At 46.0% G+C, this 19,639-nt stretch overlaps 1 protein-coding gene across 1 annotated transcript in view; it reads right to left on the minus strand.

Moving 5' to 3' along the window:
* Positions 1 to 19,639, minus strand: part of SIAH3 (siah E3 ubiquitin protein ligase family member 3) — an 82,231-nt gene that overhangs the window by 43,845 nt on the left and 18,747 nt on the right. The window lies entirely within an intron of this gene.

The raw sequence follows: 19,639 nt of genomic DNA on the forward strand, positions 1-19,639 counted from the left end.
TTTATCCGCCCACAAAGATCCAGCAGGAAAAAAATACTCGTCAATGTGGAGCTGGCTGGAGAGCGGCTGTACTGGTGCATTACATCTTCTGGGATGTGATAGCTAATTTTATGTGTCAACTTGGTTAGACCAAAGTACTCAGATATTTGGTCAAACACCAATCCAAAAGTTTCTGTGAAGGTATTTTTTAGATGAGATGAATGTTTAAATTAGTAGACTTTGAGTGGAACAGATTGCCCTCCATAATGCTGATGGGCCTCATACAATCAGCTGAAGGCCTTAAGAGAAAACAGACTGACCTCCCCGAGAAAGAGGGAATTCTGCCTGCAGACTGCCTTCAGACTCAAGCTGCAATACCAGCCTTTCCCTAGGTTTCCAGCCTGCTGGCCTACCCTGCAGATTTTGGACCTGCCAGTTCCCACAATCACATAAGCCAAGTCCTTAAAATAAATCTCTCTCTTATTTCTACATATAAATAAAGTTCACTCTCTTTTCTTTTTTTATAATATATTTTTATTGATTTCAGAGAGGAAGGGAGAGGAAGGGAGAGGAAGAGAGAGCTAGAAACATCAATGATGAGAGAGAAACATCGATTGGCTGCCTCCTGCACACCCCACACTGGGGATCAAGCTCACAAGCCAGGCATGTGCCCTCACTGGGAATTGACCCATAACCTCCTGGTTCATAGGTCAATGCTCAACCACTGACTCACACCGGCCAGGCTCTCCCCCTTTTCTATAGGTCAGTCAGTTGGTTCTATTGGTTCTGTTTTCTGGAGAACCCTGACTGAGATAATCCCTGGCACCTTTAAGTTGCCACATTCATTTGAAAATATTACATCTTATCCACCAGGGAAAACCAAGATTTTTGGCTTTTCCTGCTGTTTACACTAAGAATTCAGAGGCTTTTGGAGAAAAACAACAGCCCTGAAATCCGTTCTTGCCCCAACCTGTAATGAGACTCTAGAGCAGCCATGGGCAAACTACGGCCCGCAGGCCGGATCCGGCCCGTTTGAAATGAATAAAACTAAAAAAAAAAAAAAAAAACCGTACCCTTTTATGTAATGATGTTTACTTTGAATTTATATTAGTTCACACAACACTCCATCCATGCTTTTGTTCCGGCCCTCCGGTCCAGTTTAAGAACCCATTGTGGCCCTCGAGTCAAAAAGTTTGCCCACCCCTGCTCTAGAGTCTAGAGGAGTTGATGAACTTCCTGGTAGCTGTTTTTTTTTCATCTCTCACACAACTGCAGAGGCCATTAAGATGATATGGGAGTATGGAGGATCTTTATAATAAAAATGACAACAGATAATATTTATATAACATTTTCTAGGAGTCAGGCCCCCATTGAGCACATTACATTTAATGCTCACAGCAAAGCCACGTGTTAGGAATCATCATCAACTCTATTCTAGAGATGAGGACACAGGCAGAGACACTCGGCTGCAGTGTCCCAGTTCACACGGCGGGTGGAGGTAAGACTGAAGGCCAGGCAGCCAGGCTGAGTCCTTTTAACCACTTTGCTGGGCCTGGACTGAGACCAGAGGAGGTGAAGGTGAAGCTGCTTCTAGTGTGTGCTTCTGTTCTGAGCCCTCACGTTGCACACCTCCAGGAGCCCTCTCTTCTTTCACAAAGGCTATCAGGGATCGGCCCTGCAGTCAGGCAACCTGGGGCCCTGTTTCTGCTGGCCTCTTCACCTTCCGACACTGATGACTAGACTGGAATGAAAACCATGGAGTGAGGTTTATCCAGTGAACCCTGTTCATGTCCCAGTAAAAAAAGAGAGGTGTTTATAGCCACTTACTTCCACTAACATGTGGACTAGAAAATGATGTGTATGCATGTATTTTTTAAAGTCTTGTGATAAACTAGAACAATCCTATCTAATAAAAAAGAAACATGGTAATTGGCGTACAACCGCTACCCTTCCCATTGGCTAATCAGGGCGATATGCAAATTAACTGTCAGCCAAGATGGCGGCCGGCAGCCAGGCAGCTTGAAACTAACATGAGGCTTGCTTGCTTCAGTGACAGAGGACTCCAATGTTCCCCACCTGCCACTGCAGGCCTCAGAGTTTCGATTGTAGAACCTAAACAAACCAGATACCTGCTTTCAGGAGCGGAGGCCTAAGAGCTGGAGCCTCAGAGCTAAAGCTGGTTCAGAATAAAAAAAGAAAAAAAGAAAAAAAGGAGCAGTTGGGAGCTTCAGTCCCAGCCTGAAAACAGCCCTCAGCCCCTCACCTAGACTGGCCAGGCACCCCAGTGGGGACCCCCACCCTGAAGGGTGTGTGATCAGCTGCAAACAGCCATCACCCCCTCATCCAGGCTGGCCAGGCACCCCAGTGGGGACCCCCACCCTGATCCGGGACACCCTTCAGGGAAAACCAGCCAGCCCCCACCCATGCACCAGGCCTCTATTCTATATAGTAAAAGGGTAATATGCCTCCCAGCACCGGGATCAGCGGAGCTGCGAGGTCTTCCGGCACTGGGATCAGCATGACAGGTGGCAGCGCCCAAACCCCCTGATCGCCCTGCAGCTCTGTGTGTGACAGGGGGCGGGGCCACAGCCTCTCTATCGGCCCTGCTCTGTTCCTAACAGGGGAAGGCACCCCAACCCCATGATCAGCCCTGCTCTGTGGGTCATAGAGGGCGGTGCCCCAACCTCCTGATCCACCCTGCTCTGTGTGTGACAGGGGGTGGCACCGCAACCTCCCCATGGACCCTGCCTTGAGTGTGACAGGGGGTGGAGCCCCAATTCCCCAATCGGCCCTGCTCTGAGCCCGACCAGGGGCTGCACCTAGGGATTAGGCCTGCCCTCTGCCACCCGGAAGCAGGCCTAAGCCAGCAGGTCGTTATCTCCCAAGGGGTCCCAGACTGCAAGAGGGCACAGGCCGGGCTGAGAGACCCCCCCCCCCCGAGTGCACAAATTTTTGTGCACTGGGCCTCTAGTAGAGTTATAAAACCTGAGGAATGACATTCATCCAAACGTGAATGTCAGCGGCCTTCATGACAGAAGCACTTCTGCTGCACCTTTAAGTCATGCTTGTTCCACCCTGCTCACCTTCACCTCCAAGCAAGGTGAGGGCTCATGGGGCTGCTCTGACACCACGTGCATCAGCAAGGGGCTCCCTTCACTTTGGGTGGCATTTAACTGCTTTTCACCTGGTCTGGGACAGCCAATCCAGTGTGGCTGCAGAAGGCGACTCAGAGAACTAGGACCATGGGGAAGGAGTGTTTGCTGTGCACTTCATGTGCCTAAAGGTAGCAGCAATGATCAATAATATATTGAGCACTTATTACCAACTGGGTAATTATTTCAGTGAATCAGGCAATATTATTTCATTGCAAAGAGGCAGTACTACATCCTGATTAAGAATTTGTACTAGCAACCAAATCCCATCTCTGCTACTTACTAGCCAGGGCCTTAAGGTCCTCATAGGCAATATAGGAATAATGATACCACTGGCCTTTTACTATTACTAAGGTTTAAATGAGTTATTTACATTAATGCAGTTAAAATAGTGTCTTGATCATTGTAAGCACTTTAATGTGTACGATATATTGACATTTAATGTATGCATTGGCTTACGTTTATATGATATAAATATCATATAAACTCCTCTGACTGTCCCATGAGCCAGGCCGCAGTGCTTCTTCCATTTTAGAGATGAGAATATGACAAGGTCTATCAGAGCCCCATCCCATACTCTCGACCTCTGTGCAGCTGTTGACATCTCCCGCACTGGAAGACTGCATGCTTGGTGCACACGTTGCAGCAGGTGCTGCATCCCCCTGGCACTACCTTTCCCAGATACCCCGATGCCTTCCAACCGCAAGTGCCTGAGACTAGCCCAGGGCAGCTTTCACAAAGGATGAGAAGAAATTGGGGGAAAATACCCAGATTCTTCCTTCCTGAGGGAACAATTGTGAGGTGTGTTCCACAACATTTCCCATGGGTTTCCAGGGTGACTGCCCCCGTCGCCCACAGTGGTAACTTGCCCATGCAAGCACTTTGCATGTCTGTCTTTCTATGGAGTGAGTAGTTCCAAGTGCCACTAAGCAACAACATTCCTTGGCTCCCACCACCTCCCTCCCCTTCTCTGCCAACATCCTAAATAACCTCCTGCAGAGAACAGACTCTGCCTGGGCTGCTTCTTCCCAGATCTCTGGTTCCCTGGGGTTTTTCTGCCCCCACCCCATCCCAGATTCTGGGGTCTTTGGAGTGACATCACCAGGGGCTCAGCTGTGGGGCTTGTTTATGTCCTGTTGCTGCTGGCTCCGTTTTCTAGGAGGCTAATCCTAGCCCACTGGGCCTTTGCACATGCTTCTCCCTCTTTCTCCTCCACCTAGCCAACCCAGCCTCTCCCACCAGGACCTGCTGTTAACTTTGATCTGTGCTTTGGGTAGCATATGGCTTGAATTATGTTCCCCCAAAAGATGTTGAAGTCCTAATTCTCAGTGCCTAGGAATGTGACCTAATTTGGAAATCGGGTCTTCGCAGCTGGTCAGGTGAAAAAGCTATCATTAGGGTGGACCATAATCCACTATCAATGGTGTTCTTACCAAAGGAGGAAATTTGAACACAGAAACAAACATAAACAGAGGAAAGAGGAAATGAAGATACAGGGAGAATGCCACTGACCAGCCAAGGAACTCCCGAGGCCCCCGGGATCCTCCCTCACAGCCCGAAGAAGGAGCCAACACTACCCACACCTTGATTTGGGACTTCCAGCCGCCAGAACTTTGAGATAATAATTTCTGTTGCTAAGCCCTCTAGTTTGTGGTACTTTGTTAATATGGCCCTAGGAAATGAATACAGGCACCAAGAGCCCAATCATGATGTATTGGATTTATTTGATTTCTCATCTCCCCAACTAAACCATCAGTTCCTAGAACCATATTCCCCAGGACCTAGTACAGTGCCTGGCATGTAGTAGGCAGTCAAAAAATGTCGGTTCCATTCAAATAATTAGACATTAAAGTGGAAACTCATTTAATTTTAACCATTGTTCTAATTAACTATAACAAAGATGTGAATTACAAGCGCGTGTTATTTCAATAGCTTTTCAGACGTCTTAATTACACCATCACCTAGCTATGGCCCCAGGAAATGCCTGGTCATTATTGGGCTGATAATCAATGAAGGGGCAGAAAGGCAATGAAGGGGGGTCTACTGCTCAGCAAACTGGGTATGGAGAGAGGGTAAGAACAAATGCTCACTGTGAACTACCTGGAGGTTCTTTTTCCCAGGCCACATTGATTCCTGGTTACCTTTCAGCACCACTCTCCAGGAAGCAGGGCCCAGGGCCTGGGGAAGAGCTGGCAGTGATGTATGAGGGCCATCCACAGCCGCCACAGGGAATGCATCAGACCTCTGTGTTCCTACCTCAGACTACATGCTTCTGCTCTTGGTGCACTTGTTCCCAGCTGCAAGTGACTCAGGGCACCTCAGAGAACTCTGGCTGCTGGAGCTACAGGTCCACGCTCCCCAGGCCTGAGACCTGCCCAGCTGCTGTGACAAGGCACTTTCTGAAGACATTGAGGTCTCAACTCAGACCTGTATAATATCCTGCTCTCATAATTTGAGAACAATGAGCAGGAAATTTGCAACCTTTCTGAAATGTGATTTGGAGACTTGTTCTTCAACTCCAACATAGATTTCTTATTTCCCCAGTAATCATTCATTATTTTTCCCCATATAGTAGGCAGCATATTGGCTCATGTGGAAAAACACTGGGCTAAAGGACTAATGATTGCTGCTGGGCCATGAGATTATGGTGATTTAAATTTTTAATATTGTTGATTTCCAAATTTTGAAAATGAATGTATTTTTTATATAATCAGAAAAATGTTACTTTTTATTTTATTTTTTAAATGCCTTCCTTCATTTTCTTTTTTTTTTCTTTATTGATTAAGGTATTACATTTGTGTCCTTATGCCCTCATTGTCCTCCACCCCCCAATCATGCCCTCACCCCCCTGGTGTCTGTGTCCATTGGTTAGGCTTACATGCATGCATACAAGTCCTTTTGTTGATCTCTCCCCCTTACCCTCATCCTCTTCTACCTTCCCTCTGAGGTTTGACGGTCTGACTGATGCTTCTCTGTCTCTGTTTTTGTTTATCAGTTTATGTTGTTCATTATATTCCACAAATGAGTGAGATCATGTGGTATTTATCTTTCTCTGACTGGCTTATTTCACTTAGAATAATGCTCTCCAGTTCCATCCATGCTGTTACAAATGGTAAGAATTCCTTCTTTTTTATAGCAGCGTAGTATTCCGTTGTTTAGATGTACCACAGTTTTCTAATCCACTCATCTGCTGATGGGCACTTAGGTTGTTTCCAACTCTTAGCTATGGTGAATTGTGCTGCTATGAACATAGGGGTGCATATATCCTTTCTGATTGGTGTTTCTAGTTTCTTGGGATATATTCCTAGAAGTGGGATCACTGGGTCAAATGGGAGTTCTATTTTTAGTTTTTTGAGGAAACTCCATACTGTTCTCCACAGTGGCTGTACCAGTCTGCATTCCCACCAGCAGTGCACAAGGGTAAAAAGACTCAATATCCTCAATATAGGTGACAAATGTTTACTGTGAAGAAGCTGGGTGTGCAGCAAGTCTGGAAGATAAAAGCTCCTTCTTGTTCTGTAACAGGAAGAACTGCTTTTAAAGCTGCCCATGACCTCCAGCCCCAGCCTTAAACATTAGCTATGAGTGGTTCTATTTATTGTCTTTATTAAAGAACAAAGACCAGAGGGCACATGGTCTTCCCTGGAAGTCTATGTCTGGGTCACCCTAGAGAAGCAAACACAGGGCCTCTTTTCATGCCCCTCTGGCCAGACAGCTCCTCCTTAGGTGTAACTGGACCCTTCTGCTAAATATTAAAGCTGTTAGCTCTTATTTGAGTCTCAGTAGCCAGTGGGCACCCTATTCCATAATAGTCCTGTGCCTACTTGCATACTGACATAATCACAACTCAAATTTGCAGGATGCTAAAGAATGGCAGTCTCTCAGCTTTAACTGTGTAATTGAAATTGCCTGGGGAGCTTTTACTGCTCAGGCCCATACCCCAAACGCTGACCTAATCCATGTGTGGTGCCGGCCCTCTGGCCCCCACTTCTGGAGCTCTGTGAAGCCTCCCCCGGGTGATTCTAACATGTAGCCAGCGCTGAGGACCTGCTTCCCGGGAGTGTGTAAAGCACTTGCCCACTATTGCAGCGGGTCCTCAGAATTGCCGTGGGCAAAGTGAGCTGCCCCAGTTTCCCAGGTAGGCCTTTTTATAGCCACTGCTTTCGAAACCTTAAGTCTCATTCTACCCCTGGGGTTTTCCCAATTTCCTTTTCTTTTGTGAAATCTACAACTGATATGCCTTCCAGCTTTAAAATTCTCCAATTATCTGAATGCATGCTCTGGACCTTAGAGAGCTTGGTCTATTCTGTGATTCCCCGACCAGACCACGGGAAACATTTGGGTGGCAAACGTGATCTGCAGACACTAGGAAGCTGCTCCAGCTCCCCTCCACCCAGCATTGTCCCGCCCTCCCTTCCAGTCAGAGGCCGAAGGGGCAAATGCCCACAGGGTACGCAGGTGCCAGGAACCTTCGCACCTGTTGGTTTTGTCCTATAGGGGGTGGTGCTGATTTGTATCAAAAGAAGGGTGTCTGTCCCAGGAAGGCCTGGGCTGTGACCTGTGACCTTAGGCAAACTGCTTACCAGCTCTGAGCCTCAGTTTTCTCCTCTGTGGAATCACTGGGATGATGTGTTTATGGCTCACCTAGTAAACCCTACAAACTTCAAAGATACACTTCCTTTCATTTGATCTTCACACGAACTTAGGGCAAATTTTCACATCCCATTTTACAAAGTAGGTAAATTTGATTTAAAGGGCTTTAGGTGCCTTGTTCAAAATTGCACAAATAAACATTGGCAGAGCTTGGTTTGGAAGTCAATTACGATTAGCTCCCGCCTCTATTTGTTTCACGTTTCCATACTGAGTTCCCTAAAAATTCAATATGTTCCTCGCCTCAAAGGGATGTTAGTGGGATTAAATGTGACCAGGCCCAGCAGCAGGCTGGGCATCTGTCAATAAAGCGTTGCCATCACAAGTGTTAGCAGAGGAACCATCATATTCTTACCATTTCCTTTCTTCTCGCTCCCATCTCTACAAGCTGAAAGGTTTGGGCCTGACCTGATCTAATTAAAGCAAATCTCTGGGGCTGGGACCCAGGTTCCAGCACTTTAATTTTTTTTTAAGTTTCTTGATGAGAGTGCAGGCAGCCTTGGGAAGTAGAAAGCACGCCATGTGCTAAACTTCTCTGGGCCCCAGACTGCATGGCACAGAGCAGGCACATACAGGAAGTGGTGCGATGCACCTGTAAAGTGCACTGGAATCGAACAGCCCAGCCTTAAGTCCCGCCCACCACTTATTACAGAAGGGACTTATTCTCTCTGTGCCTTAGGTTTCTCCTTTATATAAAGCAAAAGCAGAACAACAGTCCGTCTTCTACTGTCTCCATGGCTGGGCTGAGAGGCAGGTGAGAAGCCCAAAGTGCCCCAACAATGTGTCTGAATGTGTTCACATTAATGAGTGCCGAACGCTATGCAAAGGTGAGGTGGTGTACCAGTTTTAGAGGTGCTTCATGTATTTATTAATCATCATGAGATCTTACTGACCCATCTTTTCTTCACCCTGAAACATAAAGTGTGGAGAATAAATAAGAAATATAATTGTACCTCACACTTCAGGACTCCCCAGGCATCTCACAGTAATAGGTCGCTTCAGCTGCCCTCTCTAAGTGCTAATAATTCCTGGGCGATTTGATGGTAGCACTCTCTCCCAGAGATGAATTGACCCCAGCTAAGAGCCCAGCTCCCTCCCAGATCTCATTACAATCAGCCTGATGGCAGACAGGCTTCAGAATGTAACAAAATTGTAGCTTTTAAATCATTATCTCGACTCTGGGAGCATCACATTAATAAATAGGAATAAAGAGAAAGAAAAGTCAGGGAAGGGAGTGTGGCCTCTATGCCAAGCTTCCCACCACACTGCTCACCATGACACACAGGCAGAGAAATTGATTTTGCAAAAGGCAGGAGCCCAGCTCTCAGCCAAGTAGGAGGATGTGCTTAGCATCACCTCCTTATATCTGAATTGACCCTCTCACCTTTGAAAATCAGTGCTCCAGATTACCCAACTCTCCCAGCTCACCTTCCTGCCAAAGGTAAAGGTAGGGGAAATTAAAAAGTCAGTGTCTTTATGAAGCATCTTGGTGAGCAAGAAGTGACTTTGGAGGCAGCATAGCACTTTTTCTTGCTGCACTATTTTCCTTCTTGCTGCTTCCCTGAGCTTCTGAGCTGACTCATCACTTGTTCATTCATTCTGCAAACATTAGTGCACACCTGTCATAGGTAAGGTATCAGGCAGGCCCTGAGGAACATCCAAAAAAATGAAATCATACTTCTACTTCCTACTTATTTTCCAGATCAACTCTGTTTCCTACCACTTGGCCCCCTCTAGATATCACAATGCCTCTAATGGGTATCCTGCCAGCCTGTACTCCCCCACCCCAGTGGTCCTCACCTGTTCCCTTTCACTGCCCCACCAAGGTGTTCCCAAGGGTCTAGGGCAGGGTCTTCTCAAAGATCCTTTGTGTCTGCACACACCTTCCCTTCTCCCATGTCACACCTGCTGCAGCCACACACTCAAGCCCAGGGCCTTTGCCATTATCCCGCTTTGTCCATAGGATGGCCCTTCCTTCGGCTCCCTCCATGCTACCTGGACTCATCCTCTAAGACTCAGGTTTCTTCCAGAGGCTCTGACACATGTAGGCAAAGCCCAGAACCCTCAGCCCTCAATGCCCTAGACCTGTGGCTTTGCCTTGTGGGTTCTCCTCAGCCTCTGCCTGGAAGGGATTTTCCCTGAGCCCTGCTGAGCTGGCTGCAGAACCATTCTTCTCATTCAGATCGAGCTCACGTGCACTTATTTAGAGAAGGCGTTCCTGGATGACCCAGTCTAGAGAAGCTTGTTTGAATTCTCTGTAAAGCACTTACTACTACCTGACATATTTATGCATGGTTTTTTCTTCCTCCCTTGATTAGATTGTAAACCCTGAGGGATCAGGAATGGATTTGTTTCATTCACTGGTATATCCTCAGAGCCTAGTACAGTGCTTGGCATATAGCAGTTGCTCAGTGAGTATTTGAATCGATGGATGGATGGATAAATGGATGGACGGATGGATGGATGGATGGATGGATGGATGGATGGATGGATGAATGGCCTTGTCTGAAAGGTGAGCTCTTTGAGAGCGGAGATGCTCTTTACTTCTCTCACAGTGCGTGGATGGTCACTTGTTCTTGGTGGGCACTAGGCAAAGGTTTAGATGTACAAATGCTCCCCTTAAAGCTTCCAGAAGTCTGTGTCAAAGCCCACTTCTTCTACTGAGGTTGAATTAAGAAAATTAGTGCACACCTGTCATAGGTAAGGTATCAGGCAGGCCCTGAGGAGCATCCAAAAAAATGAAATCATACTTCTACTTCTTTTTTTTTTTTTTTTAAATATATTTTATTGATTTTTCACAGAGAGGAAGGGAGAGAGAGAGTTAGAAACATCGATGAGAGAGAAACATCGATCAGCTGCCTCCCGCACATCTCCCACTGGGGATGCGCCCGCAACCCAGGTACATGCCCTTGACCGGAATCGAACCTGGGACCCCTCAGTACGCAGGCCGACGCTCTATCCACTGAGCCAAACCGGTTTCGGCCATACTTCTATTTCTTACTTATTTCCCAGATCAACTCTGTTTAACAGAAGTATAAGAAGGAAGGCATATTTAATATTTCTGTGAGACTCAAAAACTACTATCCCAGGTCACCTAATATAAGAAGTCAAAACCTCTTCTCCATCTCTGCTGAGCTTCTGGGTGTAATGAGATTAGAGCCAGGACTTTACCACAAGGAATCAAATGCAGCCAGGACCAGGCCTCTTTGGGGGCCGAAGCGAAGTCTACCGTGAGGGCAATAAAGGTCTTTTTCAATAAAGCCAGTTTCAGCGGTGTGCTCTAGCCCCCTTAGGACTGAATCCAGGCCATTGCAATGCCTGATGGCGAAGGGAAACCTGCTTCCCAGGCAGGCAGTCGACACCTAGACCAAGTGTGGTTTAAAAGAAATCAGTCTGTGAACACAAGTGGTATTGACAGAATCATTAGAAGGGAGGAGAGGTTTGGACAACACTGACTCATTTTGTTGTATTTAGAAAAACTGTACCTTAAAAAAGTGCATACATCTCAAAGTTTTGTAAACAATAATATAAATGGAGCCACTTTAAAATAGAGCAGGAATTGCCATGCCATCCAAAGGAGCTGCCTTGCATGTCTTATGCCTCAAATTTTTGGAATGTTAAAACAGGCAAAATAACCTCTGGACTGGGCCTACACAACCTTGTTTCCCAAAGGACTGCTTGCAAAGATAACAAGAAAGCAGATATTATGATTACTGGACTGATGACTACTGGGCTGAAAATTAGAAACATTGTTTAGAATTAACATCACAAATAACAACATTATGTTATCTGCACCAATAGAAATGCCTTCTTTCTATTGATGTAATTGTTCCCCTTCCCTTTCTCATAAACACCCTTTGCCTCTGTCTCCTAATTGGAACATATTTCCCGCTTTGGTCTGAATTAATGGTTCCTGAATACCTATTCTGACTGATCTCAAATAAACACTATTTGCCTCTCACTTTGAAAGGCATTTTTATTTTTAGGTTAGCAGTTTTAAGCATTGTAATAAGCAACAGCTTACATACCTAATTGAATAGTGGTTAATGTAGCTAATATGATAACGAGCCACTGACTGAGCACTAACTCCTCTCACCTTTCCCACAGCCCTGTGAGGTAGAAGTGCTGATCTCACCCTCTATGTGTTGAGCAAAACGAGGTTTAAGAGGATAAGTAACCTGCTCACAGACATAGAGCTGGTGAGCCCAAGCTGACCGCCTCCAAAAACGGCTTGTGTGTAAAGTGCATCAATCTCAAGTGTGCAGCTCAGTGGATTTAAAGTGTGCACTACCCAGTAACCACCACTCAGATCAAGATATAGAACACTTCCAGTATCCTGGATGCTTCCCGCATGCCCTTCCCAGGCATTCCCCCCTCGCGCCCCTCTCCAGGTCACCCCTCTTCTGATATCTATCTCCATCAATTAGTCTGAGGCAAAATAATCTTGCTTGTTTCTCTTCCTGTATTTTATTTTTTCTTCAGAGAAGACCAAAGTGTGCTTCTCCCTCTCAGGTCTGCTAATAAATCATCCTGTCTAATAAAGAGGGAATATGCAAATTGACCATCATACCATAACAAGATGGCTGTGCCCACAGCAGAGGTAGGGATTCCATAACACAAGATGGCTGCGCCCACAGTAGAGGCCTAGTTCCTGTAATGAGCCTTAACGAGCAATCAGCAGGGACCTGAGGCTGAGTGGTGCTAGGCCAGGCAGGGGCCCTGAGGCTGTGCTCCCGGCCTGGTGGGACTTGACAGGAGACCTCAGGCCATGCCCCCTGCCCGGTGGAGCTTGATGGGGGACCTCAGGCTGTGCCCCCTGCCCAGTGGGGCTTGACGGGGGACCTCAGGCCATGCCCCTCACCCAGCGGGGCTTGAGGGGGTTGGGGCCAGCTGGGTCTGGATCTAGCCCAATGGGGGTGGGGCCCGCTGGGTCTGGGTCTCGTGCGATTTCGAGGCGCACGTGGGTGGGTGGGGACTTGACTCTGGTTCCTGTGGCACACCCCAGACTCTGCCAGGAGGAAGATTTTCATATACATTTTACTAATTTTCTTTCATCTCTGACACTTCTATTATAGAGAAAGAGAAAATAGCAATATTACAATATTTCCTCTAATTAATTCCCTTTTAATGTGCATGAATTTTATGCACCAGGTCACTAGTATATATATATATATGGCTAATAGGCTAAGTGTCCAACTGTCCGACTGGTCGCTATGATGCACACTAACCACCCGGGGCCAGACGCTCAATGCAGGAGCTGCTATGACGTACACTGGCCAGCACCACGGACCTGGCACCGACAAACCAACACTCAGCTTCCCTCAAGTGAGACACAGGCCCCACCACCACCCCAGAGTGACACCCCACCAAATTGCAGCCAATGCTGTCAAGACTCCATGGTGCAAAATGTGGCCCACAGCCCAGCCTGGAAACGGTCGCTGTGGGCGCCAGGTAATGGCATCACATAGCAATGCCTGGCTTCCTCTCCCTAGCAACTAGCCTCCTTGGAGTTTCTTCAGCCCAGGAACACAGGTGGAAACATTTTACACTTTAACCAAATGTCTGTGAAGCATTTTACCATGCCTCATCTCATTTGATCCTCACAGAAGTCCTGGAGTAGGTAGATAGGAGACTTGGTAGAATCCAATTTTCTTTTCATTAGCCAGAAAACAGATTTAGAAAGCTGAGAAACTTGACTCGCCTGAAAAGAAGTAAGATATGGTGGGCCTTGAAAACAACAATCTGAAGTTGTTGCACTGTATTGTGCAGAATATAGTCAAACACTGCTATGGTGAAATATCTCCCTGCATGATCTACAATAATAATCTGCTTCATGTTGATATTTACTGCTGTGTTGCTGACAATCACCTGAAAGAGAAGTTGGGGAGCTTCACTGGGCTGGAAAAAGTTTAGCTACATCAGAAAGCAGGTCTAATTAAGCAAGTTTATTTTATATCTATAAATGGCTAAGTTGACTTGTGCATGCGCAATACATATATAAAGCTCATGCTGGTGCCAATTGCACATGTGTGTTTTGATCTGTCATTGTAGATCGTGAATTTGGTTGACACTTCTATTATAGATAAAGGGTGAGTAGTGATATTAAAATATTTCTTCTAATTAATTTCCTTTCAATGTGTACAAATTCATGCACTGGGCCACTAAAATATATATATATATATATATATATATATATATATATATATATATATATATATCTCCTATCTAGAATAGCAATTTCCCTATATTTTTAGAACTTTTGAATTCAGAACACAAGAACCATTTTCCCCTCTTGATGAGGACTTCCTCCTGTCTGGCTGAGGTGCAGGCCACCCCCTAACATTAGGGAGACTCAGGGCAAAGGTCAAACATTTATCTAGATGTTTCAGAGTTACAAACTAAGCCAACAGACTGTTAAATGAAATACACTTTTTCTTCCTATCATGATACATAAACATATTCATAACATGTTAGAAGGCCAGCCTTGAATTTAGAGAGCTCAGAGTTCTGGAACAAGGTATTGGAGATAGTCACGCCCCCTTTTCCTTTATCTCTGGCTCCATCTCATACCTGGTACATGTAGGTGGCCACCCCAACCTATACATCTAAGTTCTGCTCACAGTTTCCACAAAAATGAAGCCCTGACTACCTGCCTGGGGGCATGCATGCTGGGGGCATGCATGCTGGTGGCACAGTGAATCCTTGGAGGACAGATCTGCAGAAGACAAGCCCTGTACATCCAGAGAGAGGCCTGGAAAGGGAAGTGTGAGCTCAAGGTAGGACATTCACTTGGGCTGCAGATTCTTTACCTCACAGGGTGGGCACACCCTGAGGAGGACCAGGTGAGACCTGCAGAGTTTGGGGCTTAGGATGCCCTCTTGTCTGGTCTAAGGGTGGTTCCACAGAACTGAGACCATCTGTCTCAATCAAGAGACTATTCTCTTCACTCTCAAATTCACTTCCTCCAGCATATATTTATTTACAGAGGCCTGTTATGGGCAATGGTGCAAAAATGGAAAGATTGTACAGACACTGTCCCTGTTTTCACAGTAGTTATGTATCGTGGGGGAGTCAGACATCATTCAAATATCCCACCGCCAGAGATTATACTTTGAAGAGAAGGAACGTGGGTTTTTGAGAGCATATAACCAAGGAACCAGACATAGCCTGGGTGGTCTGACAAGGCTTACTTTGGGTAGGTGGAGGAGCATTCCAAAGGTGCAGTGGTGGGAGAGAGCAAGTAAGGCTGAACCAGCCTCAAGTGGTTGAAGGTGGGGTGAAGCCACCTGGGCAGTGTCCTTCCATGCCCAGCTTTGTTTGGAGACTTTACCTTTTTTTAAGTGAAGTTTTTATATATATATATATATGATTTTATATATATATCAGAAAAGTTGCTACTTTTATATTATTTTTTAAAATAATTGTATTGATTTTAGAGAGATCAGAAGGGAGAGGGGGAAAGAAACATTAATGAGAGAGAAACATCAATAGGTTGCCTTTTGCATGCCCCCTACTGGGGATTGAACCCACAACCCGGGCATGTGACCTGATGGAGAATTGAACAGGTGGCCTCTTGGTGCATGGGACGATGCTCAACCAACTGAGCCACACTGTCTAGGGTTATTTTTAGTATTTCTTAAATGTGCAATTCAGTGGCACTAATTACATTCACAATGTTGTACAACCACCATCATTATTTCCAGGACTGTTTTTATCACCCCAAATAGAAACTGCCATTAAGCAATAACTCCCAATTTTTCCTTCCCCTTAGCTCTTGGTAATGTCTAATTTATGTATCATCTCTACAAGCTTACCTATTTGAGATATTTTATATAAGTGGAATCATGCAATATTTGTCCTTTTGTGTCTGGCTTATTTCACATAGCATTATATTTTCAAGGTTCATCCATGTTGTAGCATGTATCAGATTTTCATTCTTTATGGCTGAATAATATTCCATTGTTTATACAGACCACATTTCGCTTATCCATTCATCTGTTGATTGACATTGGGTTGTTTCCACCTTTCGAGCCCATTTTCAATGGTACATACTCAGAAGAAGTGGAATTGAGGGGTCATACAGTAATTCTATGTTAAATTTTTTTTTAGCAAACTCATACTGTTTTGATAACAGCTACATCATTTTCATATTCTCACCAACAGTGCACAAGTTCTCCACGTTCTGCCAATGCTTGCAGGTTTCCATGGACTTTGCCTTTATCCTAAGAGCATCAGGCCTAAATCCATTCTCAGAACTCCTAAGACCACACAAGTCTAGCACGTAAGCTGGGGAGTCCTCCTTTGTAGGGCGGAGGGGGACTTTGAGTAGCGTGCCTTCCAGTTAGTTGAAAGAATTCAGGGGGATCCTGTTCAATACCTATATCATCAATGTCAGCTAGAAAGCAGGGGTACCAGTGTGAAGAAACTGGATAAAAATTGGGAAGCTGGTGTAAAATTCGGGACCTCTCCCATGAGGCACTGGTTAAGTAGGTAGCTTTTGAGGGTTTTTAAAATCTTTCCATTAAAGTGCCACTTTTCATAGCAAGACCTCGATAAATAAATATGCACTCATAACAGAAGCTCAATAAGTAGACACATGAGTTAATGGGTTACTCCATCTTCTTTCCCTCTGGCCCATTATCCATAGCACATTTTGTGCTCTGAAGACCCGGCAAGGGTTCTACTCTCTCCAGGGCCCTCAGGCTCCTGTCCAGTGGAGCAAGCAAAACATCCTGGGTCTGGTTTGGTCCTGAACCACTGCCTGCCATGACAGTTATTCTAAAGTGTGTCCAGAGCTCTATAAGAAATTAGGGAAAAAATAGGCTTGTTGCCTTGAGTCCTTTTTAGAGCAGGGCAGGGCTAAGCAAATTAAAGGGTGAGAAAGGGGGTAATTTATCCAAATAATGCTCTCCACCCACATTGGGATTTAAGATGACAGAACACTTTGCCAGATATTTTCTCATGTGATACAATAAGTCATTGAGGTTGGCAGAGTTAGTTCTACACTCCATCCAGGTTCTGCAGGAGGGAACAGATTCAGAAAGGAGGTGAAGGTCAAAGCTGAAGGTCAGGGAGGAGTCTGCCCAGCTACGGCCCCCTCTTCCCCAGTAGGTGGTAACCCACCCTGCCTTGCTACCCAAACCTGCTCAGGGTCTCTGGGCAGAGCTTAGCCAGGCTTTTCAGAATCAGTCAAACGTTTTCTTGAGGCACCTGCACAGACTTTGGCTAGCCTTCTCAAAACCTGTTCTTGCAAAATGCTTTCTTATTTTTTTGCCCAGTCAGTACTAAGGTAAAAATAAATAAATAAATAAATAAATAAATAAATAAATAAATACCCTTCATTCTCTTTTTTTTCTGTACCAGCCTGCCGGGTGAAGCCTATTTCACTCCTGAAATTCAAATTGGAAACTGCCTTCTGTTCTCATTAGTTTTGGTTGTAGCAGTCATTATATTCTAAACAATTAATCCCTGAATGCCAATTTCTTACTAGAATTATCCTGGACTCAACAGCTGGTTTTCTTAGCAGCAAGGCTGAAGCAATTATTCCTGGCTTTTGTAACTAAACATGCTGTGCTTGGCACTTTACAATGTTTTCATTATCATTGAGTTATCAACATTTATCTCTATCAGGGGAGAGAAAATGCTGTCCAATAGTGAAGGCTGGGCAATCACACAGACCTGTTCACTGACATCAATAGGCCCCCGGGGCATCTTCCTTTTGCTTGGAGAAAAGGGAGAAAGCCCCAGGCCCCAAGCCCCCTGTGTTCTGAGACTGGGGACCATCCGAAAGAACTGGGAAACTGAGGGGAGGGGAGGTAGAGGGCTCTCAGGTTATAGGGTTCCCTGGGAGCTCAGGACCCATGGCTGAGACAGTGTCCTTGTCCCGTCCTCAGGGAGACTATCCCCTGGGGTTCTCAGCTTAGTGTCTGTGTGTAGCAAAACCTTCCTTCCAAAGCTGGGCTCCTTGGAGTCAGCCCTAGGAATCTGGTGGGGTTTGTGTGATTCCCCTTTCCTTCCAGCAGGGAAGGCAGGGTTTCTCTGAGGGGGACACTCCAGGACAGGCAGGCAGCTCCACCCACCTGGGCTGGAGAGGCCTCTTACATTCTTGTGCATTTACTCAGGGTTCCTGGACAGGTGGGACGAGAAGACATGGAAGGAACTATGACCAACTCCTGAGTCCACTCACAATCCCGGCTCACCACGCACTGCTGTGTGGCGGTAAGCACATAGCTTATCCTCATTCTTCATCAAACAGTGGTGGCAAAAACTGCTATATTTCACAGGGGTTATTTTGGTGACTAAGCGGATTCATACTTGTAATTGGAAGAGTGTATCTGGCACATAGCAAGTGCTTTGATGCATTTAAAAGGAGCATGGAGTGGTGCCCCAAGCAGACACTGCAACCCCTGCAGAACAATCTGAAGGTCCATGCAGATTTCATGCCTTGGACAACAGAGGAACAGAAGCTTTTGGAATAAGCTTTGGAAATGTACCCAGTAAATACACCTGAAATCTGGGAAAAAATAGCAGACGCGGTGCCTGGCAGAACAAAGGACTGCGTGAAACAATATAAGGAACTTGTCAAGATGGTAACAGCAAAGAAAGCTGCTCAAGAGCAAGCACTGAATGCAAGCAGAGCCAAGCAACGACTGACACAATCTTTGCTATGTGTATATTTTTATAGTAAAATGGAAAATACTGTAAAAGTAGAAAATAAACAGGAACTTTCCTTTAACAACTACAGGGGCTTTTTAATGTTCTTTTGTCCTCTGTAGGCCTGAGAGTCCACAAAACAGACTATAAAGATGGAAAGAGGAAGATTGATTCCCCAGCCCCTAAGCCACAAAGCCCCTGATTCATTTGCATGCACCAGCAAACCAATCCCAAACACGTGTTTCTTAAAAAGTCAAGTTTTGGCACCATTGTGGGAGTGACTGCTCCCAGGCTCTCAAAAAGTGGAACTTATAACATTTCTCAACAGCATATAGGGAACTAATCTTCAAATGATCAATTCCTAACCAGTTAAAGTTAGAGCAGCTATATATTACTAGTACAGTTGGTAAAATCCAGGACCACTAGATTCCTCTTTCATCTGTCCCTGCATCACTGTCAGGAACTATGGACTAAGTGTGCCTCACATGTGGTAATGATAATAAAAGCAGCAGCAGCAATAATAATCATTAGCATCCATGTAGCATTTACTCTGTGCCAACCACTGTTTCAAGAAGTCTACTATATTAACTCAATTAGTCCTTACAACAAACCTAGGAGGTCAGTACTATTATTATATCACTAGGGTCCCAGTGCATTAATTCGTGCACTTTGAAAAGAAATGTGGGCCACGAGGCTGCGGTGGGCACAACAGCGGGTCTTGGCCCATCCTCCGTGCCCCCACCTGGCCCCTCCCGCCATGGCCGCCAGTCCCCTGATGGCACAGAGCAATTGGGGCTGGTGCCAACAGCAGGTGCGAGCGTCAGCTGCTGCCCCAATCACCCCTCAGGAGCAGGGGGAGGTGGAGAAGCCCTCAGGGGTGGTCGGGGCTGGCAGCCGCCGCTTGCACCCACTGAGGGTGCTGAGCAATCAGTACTGGCATTGGGCACTGGCAGTGGGTGTGAGCAATGGCTCCAGCACCAGCTGTGGGTGCGAGCAGGGCTGACACCGACAGCAGGTGTGAGTGCTGGGTGGGACTATGGTGCACGGGAGCAAAGAATTTTCAGTAACCACCAGAGGCTCACCTGATGACAGCAACCGGTGCCCCATCTTGATCTGGTGCCTCCACTCACATGCTCCACCATCCTGCCGTGGCTGATGCCTGCCATGTTCTGCATGCACCCCCTGGTGATCAGCACACGTCATAG

Source organism: Myotis myotis, unplaced genomic scaffold (assembly GCF_014108235.1).
Source record: "Myotis myotis isolate mMyoMyo1 unplaced genomic scaffold, mMyoMyo1.p scaffold_m19_p_3, whole genome shotgun sequence".
Classification (NCBI taxonomy): Eukaryota; Metazoa; Chordata; class Mammalia; order Chiroptera; family Vespertilionidae; genus Myotis; species Myotis myotis.